This window comes from Sinocyclocheilus rhinocerous, unplaced genomic scaffold, assembly GCF_001515625.1.
Source record: "Sinocyclocheilus rhinocerous isolate Xijiao unplaced genomic scaffold, SAMN03320098_v1.1 scaffold2754, whole genome shotgun sequence".
NCBI lineage: Eukaryota > Metazoa > Chordata > Actinopteri > Cypriniformes > Cyprinidae > Sinocyclocheilus > Sinocyclocheilus rhinocerous.
This window is the reverse complement of record NW_015634251.1, coordinates 538,841-549,013: the sequence shown is the minus strand read 5'-3', so window position 1 is coordinate 549,013 and position 10,173 is coordinate 538,841. Positions and strand designations below refer to the sequence as shown.

The following is a 10,173-nucleotide window of genomic DNA, read 5'->3' as shown; positions in this document are numbered from 1 at the left end:
GCATTGGATAGCTGGCCAATCAGAGCACACCTCGCTTTTCAGAACAATGAGCTTTGTAAAAATTGACGCGTTTCAGAAAGGCGGGGCATAGAGGAGAAACAATAATGTACAGTATGTGGAAAATAATGTGTTTTTTGAACCTTAAACCGCATAAACACATTTCATTACACCAAATACACAAAATAATGTTCTTTTTAGCAACATCATATGACCCCTTTAAATTAATACAACATATACGTTTATATATGTAACATATAGGTGTCCACTACCTAACTCTAACTCAAAGGCAGTCTCTTTAGTGAAGTTTACTTAGACTACAGAAGAACAAAAGCTGGAGATATTTAGAGGTGTGGTTGCACAGATCCCTGAACTCTGTCAGCAGTTGAGATGTCTTGGCACTTTGCCACGTCATAAAGCTGTCAAACATCAAGGTTTTTCGTAGTGTGATCTAGGCTACCATTTGTTGTAAACATCATTAAATCTGGTGACAGAAATTGATTCCTAAAAAAAGGTGGGCTGACCTTAGCCGGTATTGCGGTATTTTAAAAATTCATATCATAACAAAAATAAACACCGGTATGAACCGGTATACCGCCCAGCACTAGCTGACCTGCCAATCACCTGTTTTCATTGGCTCTCTCTCATTTCCTGGAAGATAATTCTCATATGGTGCTTTTCCACTGCGTGGTACGACTCGGCTCGGCACAGCTCTCAGCAGAGTTTACACATCACGTTTTGGTAACGGTACGGTTCACTTGGAACCTCAACCGAGGTGGTACTAAAAAAGTACCAGGTACCAGGTACTGTACCCAGTGGAAAACCCCCAAAAAGTGAACCGTACCGAGCCGCACCGTGCCGTACCATGCAGTGGAAAAGCACCAATAGATATATCCCAGCCTGTCTTATGCTCATCTAGTGGTTTGCTTGTCAAATGACTCATCTGCTTGACTATAGGTTCCACCTAAAAGTGAGCGAGGGTCAAGGGGGTGTGACATCATGAAGTGGCAAGAAATTGAGGATCTAGCATGTGCTTCTTTCGCAATGAAACTCTCCCTTCCTCCCGCTCTTCTCCCGGCGGACACACCCTGTTGCTCGGGGACTTGTTCCATGTTTCCAACGTGTTGGATGGAGACCAGGACGTGTCAGAGCTTGGCAGCTCAACCAATCCCATGCCGCCTTATGATACACTCTGATATAATGATCAGCCGACTTTTGCATGTATCAGTGTGTATTTACAGCAGTCTGAGTAAACATATCCTGAAAGCAGGGCTTTCCCCTCCTGGTCATGTTTAATCAGCTATTTTCTTACAGGGCCGGCCTCGATGATGTCACAGTTTTCCGTGTAAACAGTTTGGAGTGAGCAATGCTCACTCTCTTGGGAAACTGTTAGTTTGAAGCCGAAAATTCAGTCTTATCCCACTACAGTAAGAAATATGTGGGAAAGGGAGTCGGATTGTTTTGATAAATGTTATGAATCTACATTTGACTGTGAGAAGTCATGTTGTAAGAGCACATGCTTCTGTGCTTCCTCATGTTTATGTGGTTTTGAAGGCTGGATAGTTTCTTGAGGAGAGTGGCTTGAGAAATAGCTTTAATATGGCATAGCCGTGTTTGAGAAAGTGAAATTATTATTTTTTTCTTTCATAATATTGGCTGTTTACAGACTGCACACCAGTTAAACATTGAACCCAAATATGTACTCTAGACCATACTCGGTACTGCACTTCAGCGAGTTGGTGTTTATTTTTATCTTATGCATATTAAGCCCTTAAACATACTATATGTTAGGGGTTTTCAACCTTCACAGACCCAGGGAGAATAAGTAAAGTTTTTCAGTGACATTTTATAATGACAAGGAGTGTACAATATATTTTGAACCAATATGATTCTGTGATAGTGCTTAATTGCGGCTCCATGTTTCCAACGTGTTGGATGGAGACCAGGACGTGTCAGAGCTTGGCAGCTCAACCAATCCCATGCCGCCTTATGATACACTCTGATATAATGATCAGCCGACTTTTGCATGTATCAGTGTGTATTTACAGCAGTCTGAGTAAACATATCCTGAAAGCAGGGCTTTCCCCTCCTGGTCATGTTTAATCAGCTATTTTCTTACAGGGCCGGCCTCGATGATGTCACAGTTTTCCGTGTAAACAGTTTGGAGTGAGCAATGCTCACTCTCTTGGGAAACTGTTAGTTTGAAGCCGAAAATTCAGTCTTATCCCACTACAGTAAGAAATATGTGGGAAAGGGAGTCGGATTGTTTTGATAAATGTTATGAATCTACATTTGACTGTGAGAAGTCATGTTGTAAGAGCACATGCTTCTGTGCTTCCTCATGTTTATGTGGTTTTGAAGGCTGGATAGTTTCTTGAGGAGAGTGGCTTGAGAAATAGCTTTAATATGGCATAGCCGTGTTTGAGAAAGTGAAATTATTATTTTTTTCTTTCATAATATTGGCTGTTTACAGACTGCACACCAGTTAAACATTGAACCCAAATATGTACTCTAGACCATACTCGGTACTGCACTTCAGCGAGTTGGTGTTTATTTTTATCTTATGCATATTAAGCCCTTAAACATACTATATGTTAGGGGTTTTCAACCTTCACAGACCCAGGGAGAATAAGTAAAGTTTTTCAGTGACATTTTATAATGACAAGGAGTGTACAATATATTTTGAACCAATATGATTCTGTGATAGTGCTTAATTGCGGCTAATATTTAACCCTTTAAGAGCATTATTTCTTGAAGAATACTTCAATTAAAATAACTAGAGTTCTCATCTACTCAGTTTTATTTTTATTTTTTATTTTTATTTTTTAAAATCAGACTTACATTTCATTATTATCATAGCATGATCTTTAGCTTGCATATATAGCATTTATCTTCATCTTTTGGGCCTTAAATGTTGGTAATGCAAAACATGGTTAAAAATTTTGGATTTCAAATTTAGCAGTTTATTAGCTGATAATGAGAAAGTGAAAATGAGAAATCGTCTGAGCATAGAAGAGGAACATGTGCCCATTGCCAGCTCCTGCTGTTTGTTTTGTGTGTGTTTGTGTGAGGTGGTTTATCCACATCACTGGTTGACTTTAACTGGCCTGTGTTGAATGTGTTGCCTAACTGTAGTTCTGACCCACTGGATGGGTTTGTCTCTGAATCTGTAGTCAGATATCAGTGCAGTTACACAGAATCTTTTGAGTCAGTGGTGCGGCGTTGATTCCACCGTCTGTCACGCCAGACACGTCTTGAAAAAAAAGCCCTCCAGACATCCAGTTGTGACATGAAACCTCCTTTTTCCGTTTAGAGAAGATTTAGATGTCATACATGCACAGACACACTAGTGCTTGACCCAGCATACTTTTTTATACACTGTGGGTGTTATACATGGATTAAAAAGTAACTTGTCTGTTCATCAAGTACATTTTTTTTAGGCATCAAAATATTCCTTTAGTGTGACTGTCCTAGACAAGTACAATTAAAATACATCTTATTTTTTTTATATCATTTTACTTTTTACTTTTATGTTTAACCAAAAGTATCTGAAATAAATCTGTAATTTTTCTCTTTTTTCCCCAAAATTTTGTATTTTTTGTAAATCGTCAAGCATATATTTTTTGAAAATTTGTCATACTTATAATAGGGTGACTGTACATCCTCTTTTTCCCTGACATGTCCTGGCCAGGATTACTAAATTACTAAAATGTCTGGGTTTTGGCTTTTTTTATTTATTTTTTATTGACACGCTCTATAAGTCCTCATACACTATATGTACCCGTATTTGCATTGCTTTGACCGTCCTTTATTGATCCTACCCTCTCAGACGCTACAATTTGTCAACTATGTAGAGCCTTCACGCTATTGGTCAAACTACTTTTCATTATAAAGTGTGAGGTATAAAGGCAATAGTAAGACAAAGCCAAAACCTTGACATTTTAGGCATTTTAGAAATCCTCGCCTGGACTTGTACGGGAAAAAGAGAAACTATATAATCTACTGAAAACCTAAAATGTAACTGCTCATTTCTCATTTCTGTGTGTGTGTTTTGTTAGTGTGTGTGTTGTGCTGAGACTCATCACTTCTCTGAGTGTATATGAGATCAGGTTTAGCTGCAGGGCAGAGGAGTGTTCTGGATTTATGGATGTACTTGTAGGCAACTTACAGCCAGAATCACATGTTTTCCCATGACACTGCCTCTGCTAGAGGTCACAGAGGTCACTGAAGCCTTAATATGACCCTTAGAGTCTGACCTTGACACTTTAAATGACTCCAGTCAAGCCTGGATGAACCGGACACATCAGCTCTGTTTCAGCTTCAACCTAGTGAGCTGCCTCACTGCCCATATAGTAGGGATGGGTCACGATTTTCGAATATTCGATTAGTTGATTTAATTATAGAATATCGAATAGGTTGTGCGATTATTGTCTTAAAAAATCTCCCCATGTGATTTACTCGCAATGTAGAGGGTTGATTTGATAGTTTCATTTGAGTAAAACTATCGCAGTGTTTCCCACAGACTTGTGGAGGCATATATATGCTTCTCTGCCAGCAGGAGGCGCTGTTGGAGTGGTAGATATCAAGGTTTCCCCGGTAACGCTGTACACAAAGCAGCGCTCCGCTCATAAATGCTGCTCTCACAAACGCTGCTTTATCAGATATTACATGCAAGATGAAATGAAAATGACATCCAAAATTTTCTGAAGACAGTCGGGTTCCTTCAGAAATAAAGTGATATAAAAACACCCGCACCGGGTTTCAATTTTGAAACGTGCAGTGCTCATGTTTATTCAACAAAGTCAAAGCCTTTTGGAAAATCTATTTGTGGCGGTCAGTGGCGGGCGCCACAAATAAATCAGTGTATGGGAAACACTTACATAGGCTACAGAAGCTTAAAAGTTCGTTAAAAGTAGGTTATGTTTTAGTCATCAGAAAAGAATTATGAAGGTTATACTATTACACATACATTTCTAACATGTAAATTATTGAAGCCAAATACTTACATTTCCCCAAGCTGTTTAGCTGTAGTACAGTATTAATAGGCTTAATCATGAAGCATACAGTGGCCCCACTTTTAACTCTCTCTTTATATGACCCTTATTGTAGATGGATGCACAGAGGAAGACAACAGTAAGAAGTGCAGTGTGGGAGTACTACACTCAACCAACACCAGGAAAGGCAGTTTTTGTCAGAGCCCTTGTTGTTCTTAATTTTGACATTCATTTTCATTTTTACACCAGTTCAAAATATTGGTTATCGGTCTACTTGAACTGTAATAATCGGTATCGGCATCGGCCCTGAAAAACACTGAAATATATGATAAAATGCTAAAGTTTTGACGCTAAAGTCGTGCTAGAGAATGCTAATTTTCTCAGGGAGACAACATTTTTGCAAGAGAACGCAAAAACATTGAAATGAGTTTTCGTCTGGGTGTCGACCGATTATCGTCCTGGCCGATTATCGGCGCCAAAATTAAGCTTTTTTATGGTTATCGGTATCGATATCGATAATTTAAAAAAAAAACTATTTGCCGATAAAATAATTTAAAAGCATTTAAAGAAAGTTTTTGTCAGAGCCCTTGTTGTTCTTAATTTTGACATTCATTTTCATTTTTACACCAGTTCAAAATATTGGTTATCGGTCTACTTGAACTGTAATAATCGGTATCGGCATCGGCCCTGAAAAACACATATCGATCAACCCCTAGTTTGTGCATGCATGCGGGGGAGGGGTGCGATTTTCAAATAATAATCGAATAATACCCAGTGATTTTTGAATATTATTTTTGCTTGGAATGCACATCCCTACTATATAGGCAGCTGCCTCCTAAAGGTCAGATCCATAAGTCACTGATTTGATACTCTCTAGTTAAATAGCACTCATAATGCAAAGCGCACAGGGCATTGAAAATGTATTTTAATTTAATCAGGAAGGTGATGCATCAATGCATATACATGGAAGAATGGAAGACACATTTAAAAATTATTTCATTTTTAATTGATGCATTTCGGTAAATATTTATTAATGTTTTACATGCATTTTTGTAGGTATGCACTGAATGTTTGGCAACCGAAATTATTCTGCCGAAAATAGCAAAAAAAAAAAGCTCTTTTGGTGTTTGGCCAAATAAATTGTACCGAACAATGACGTGACATGATCAAATAGAGGCGCGCACTAATGCAGCAAACGTGTCGGCAGTGTGAAAGCATTTAAAAGTGTCCGAGAAAGACCGACAGCGACAAGCACCCACAGCGAGAGACTGTTTAGTACTGCATCGCATGTCTTCGATGAGAAGAGGGAGGGTGGTTGTTGCTTTTTACTGTATGATGATTGAAATCGCGAAATGGCCTTAAACAATTAGTAAATAAATTGCAGAATGTTATGTTTTATATTACACGCATGAATCTGACAGCGCTGCATGAGCTCGCGGCTCTGTCTGCTTGTTAGCCAGGGTTCAAAGTCCAAAGCACGAGGAAAATCTGCGCTGAAACAGTGATACTCGTCAGTTGCTCTGTAACATTTTTATGACTTTTTTTAAAGGCATGTGACAATATGATACGTGCGACAAACATCTTCCCAAATTCGTAATGACAATCATTTATAAATCTGCTGTCAACTGCACTGAGGACTTTCTGCGGGTTTCTGCCAAAATAAAAGCTGAGAAAAAGCTGAGAAAAAATGTTGACTCCATCAACATTTATAAATGTTAGTATTGTAATTTTACTGTTGTTCTGTAAAATAAAATAAAAAGAAGACAATAATAATGATAATAATAATTACAACAGCTCTATTAATACATTTATTATAACATTCACACATAGTCTTCAGATTGGGATCTGTAATATATTCTAATATTTTAAAAGAATTCTCTTCTGCTCAGCAAGTCTGCTTTTATTTTTACAGTAAAAAATACATGCCCGATTCAAGTCTCAAAAATGGCCAAAAAATAATATTATTAGGGATGCACCGATACTGGTATCTGGCCCGATACTGAGCTCCTGTACTCGTACTCGTTAAAATGCCCCGATACCAAACGCGATACCACACAGCATGTGATAAGTGCCATATTCAGACAAAGAAACACCGACAACAGAACAACAGACAGCAGAATGTTATTAGAGTTATTAGAGATTAAGGATGTCTACGAAGTATATGTATGAAATTAATATAATGTTAAACATTCAGTATTAACGCCTGTATAGCTGATGTACGCGAGCTGATAAGCAAAGCACGCTGAGTGGATTGAGCGCGTGGCGGCGCAGATGCGTGAGCTTTTCGAGTGAATATACCTTTCTCACAGACATCACTGGAAAGTTTGTAGTTTGGTCGCATATGTCAAAAACAAGTAAGTAAAACAATGCACAAGTTACTTAACAGTAGGGAGAGAGAGAGAGAGCGAGAGAGAGAGCGCGTGCGCAATTCTGTTGTGTGATCTTTGATGTTCACTCACTTAGCACGGCCATATTCAGACAAAGAAACACCAACAACAGAACAACAGACAGCGGAAAGGAGTTAAGGATGTCTGCTACGAAGTATATGTATGCAATGAATATAATGTTAAACATTCAGTATTAACGCCTGTATAGCTGATGTGCGCGAGCTGATTAACAAAGCACGCTGAGTGGATTGAGTGCGTGGCGGCGCAGATGCGCGAGCTTGTCGAGTGAATATATCTTTCTCACAGACATCACTGGAAAGTTTGTAGTTCGGTCGGATATGTCAAAAACAAGTAAGTAAAACAATGCACAAGTTACTTAACGGTAGGGAGAGAGAGAGGGAGAGAGCGCGCGCACTTCTGTTGTGTGATCTTTGATGTTCGCTCACTTAGCACGCATCATTTGGATTAAAATTAAATCGTAAAAATAAGACCATTTATAGGGGCATTCACTATAAATGTCATTTATTTTTAACCTTAGGCATACACGACTTTCTGGCGAAAGTGAATCTAGCAGCTTGTGTGAAATGCGCTAGGCTGTACTATTCTGCATCAGTACAAATACGTGCACGCGTTGCGCGTGTTTTGCTTGCTTGAGTGTTTCTGCATTATATGAGTGGCTTTAGAATATAAATCGCAGCACGTTTCAGATGGAAAAAAAACGCAACTTCTGTTTCTGAAAATATCCCAGTTAGGAGATTTATAATGAGTGGTTCCCTGCATTATTACATCAAAGCGCGTGATTACAGTGCTAAACCGCTGCAATGGAGCAGCTCTAATGCTAATAAATTAAAGATGATGTACCATAGAGCAAAAAAATTAACAGTGAAAGTAACAAAAACTTGTAAAATACATTGTAGTGGGCATAATTAAGTGTGAAAATAACCGAAGGATATACAGTCACACCAAAAATTATTCAGAGACTAGATATAGATTGTTTTACTAGTGGGTGCAGGACACTATAGTTCATTTATGTAGTGAGGATAGCAAAATAAAGTAAACTGACAAATTATACCCCAAAATTCTTCATACAGTGGACTACCAGTAAAACTGATACAAATTTGGGACCAAAAATTATTCAGACAGAGTCTGGGAAAAAATAATTGAAGTTCAGGTTTGCATGAACCTGGATGACAGCATGCCCAGGAGACTACAGGCTGTCATTAAGGCTAAGGGTAGTTACTATTGATAGTTGTGTAAATACTGTCATACTAACAGCTGTCTGAATAATTATTGGTTGATTGTAATCCATTACATACCTTTCTATCAAAGTTCAATCTGACATTATCAAGCTGAATTTGTTCTGACACAGTTTAACTCTGAGTTCTTGTCATATTTTATTACCATTTTCTAAACTATAGCGAATAAACTGTGATAATGTGAGAAATGTTGAAGGTGTCTGAATGCATTTTGGTTTGACTGTATCTATTTGATAAATGAAGTTAACCAACTAACATTATACATACTCTTTTGGTTTCTGTGCCCAATATTTAAAAAATGTACAAATGCAATAAAAATATCGGTATCGGTACGCGGTATCGGCAAGTACCAAAAATAAAAGTATCGGTATCGGGCGAGTACGGGAAAAAGTGGTATCGGTGCATCCCTAATAATTTTACTAACATTAATTTTAAGTTAAATTGTGCTTTGTTGGTATAATGTCTGCTAGAATGTTAAAAAAATGTTCAGTGTTAAGTAAATATTTTTAAATTGTTGTTTTATATATTTTTTTTTTTTGAAAAGCAAGACAAAACCGTAAAAAGCAAATTTTGGCTATTTAATTTATGCAATGGTGGAAAAACATTGGCAAAATACATGGAGAAAAAATGCGACAAACCATGTTGTTATTCGGCCTTCGGCCCAGTGTTTCATTTTGTTCTGCTTCGGTCAAGAATTTTTATTTCGGTCCATCCCTACATTTTTGTACTGAGCTTGTTGCAGTGCATTCTGGAATTGTGTTGTCAGTAAGGGATGCTGCCTGAGAATTTGGCAAAAACAAGGTTTCTTTGGAGGCAGCACAATTAAGTTACCTATTTTTTGGAACAGCCATACTGCTGGGCCTGTGATGCCTAAACTGCCTCTGTAGACACCTTATTATGTTTTGAAATGGAGCAATCAACCCTTAACATTTCCATTACAGCTTCTGTATGAATCATCCATCACACATGGTGATCATATGAATGTAGCATTGTTTAGTCGTTTCCGTATTGTTGTCAGTGTAATGTATTATGACTGTTTTGAAAGTGTTTTGGGGAACTGATGTGGGACAGAGTACGTTTGACAGAAGTTAAAGGATGCATAACACACAGTTTCACCCAATCTCATGTTAATCTTGAGATGAACAAAGTTATCTTTCCATTACAACCAAAAACACACTTCTTTGGATTGGAGACACTCTTCCCGAGCAAGTCCGGTGCAGCGCTGCTGCCGGATGAAGCGCGTTGATGGGTGCGATCTCGCTCTCACTCTGGTCGATGCGTGCGCACTCTTCTGGGAGAAATGCCCATATAAGGAGTTCCACCCTTGTCTATGTCATGAAGAGCCACGATCGCAAAAAACTCTCCGAAACTTGTACGAATCCGGAAGTAAGATTTTTGGCACAGAAATCGTCTCAGGTTACTTATGTAACCATGGTTCCCTGAGTAGGGAACGAGACACTGCGTCCTCTAGGGGTCGCTATGGGGACGCCTCGTCGTGACCCGTGTCTGAAGCATACATTGAAAAAACACCAACAACAC

At 38.5% G+C, this 10,173-nt stretch overlaps 1 protein-coding gene across 2 annotated transcripts in view; it reads left to right on the top strand.

Annotated features, from left to right (window-relative positions):
* The window catches only part of dip2ba (disco-interacting protein 2 homolog Ba), a 59,591-nt gene that overhangs the window by 17,629 nt on the left and 31,789 nt on the right, over positions 1–10,173 (top strand). The gene's annotated exons all lie outside the window — the stretch shown is intronic.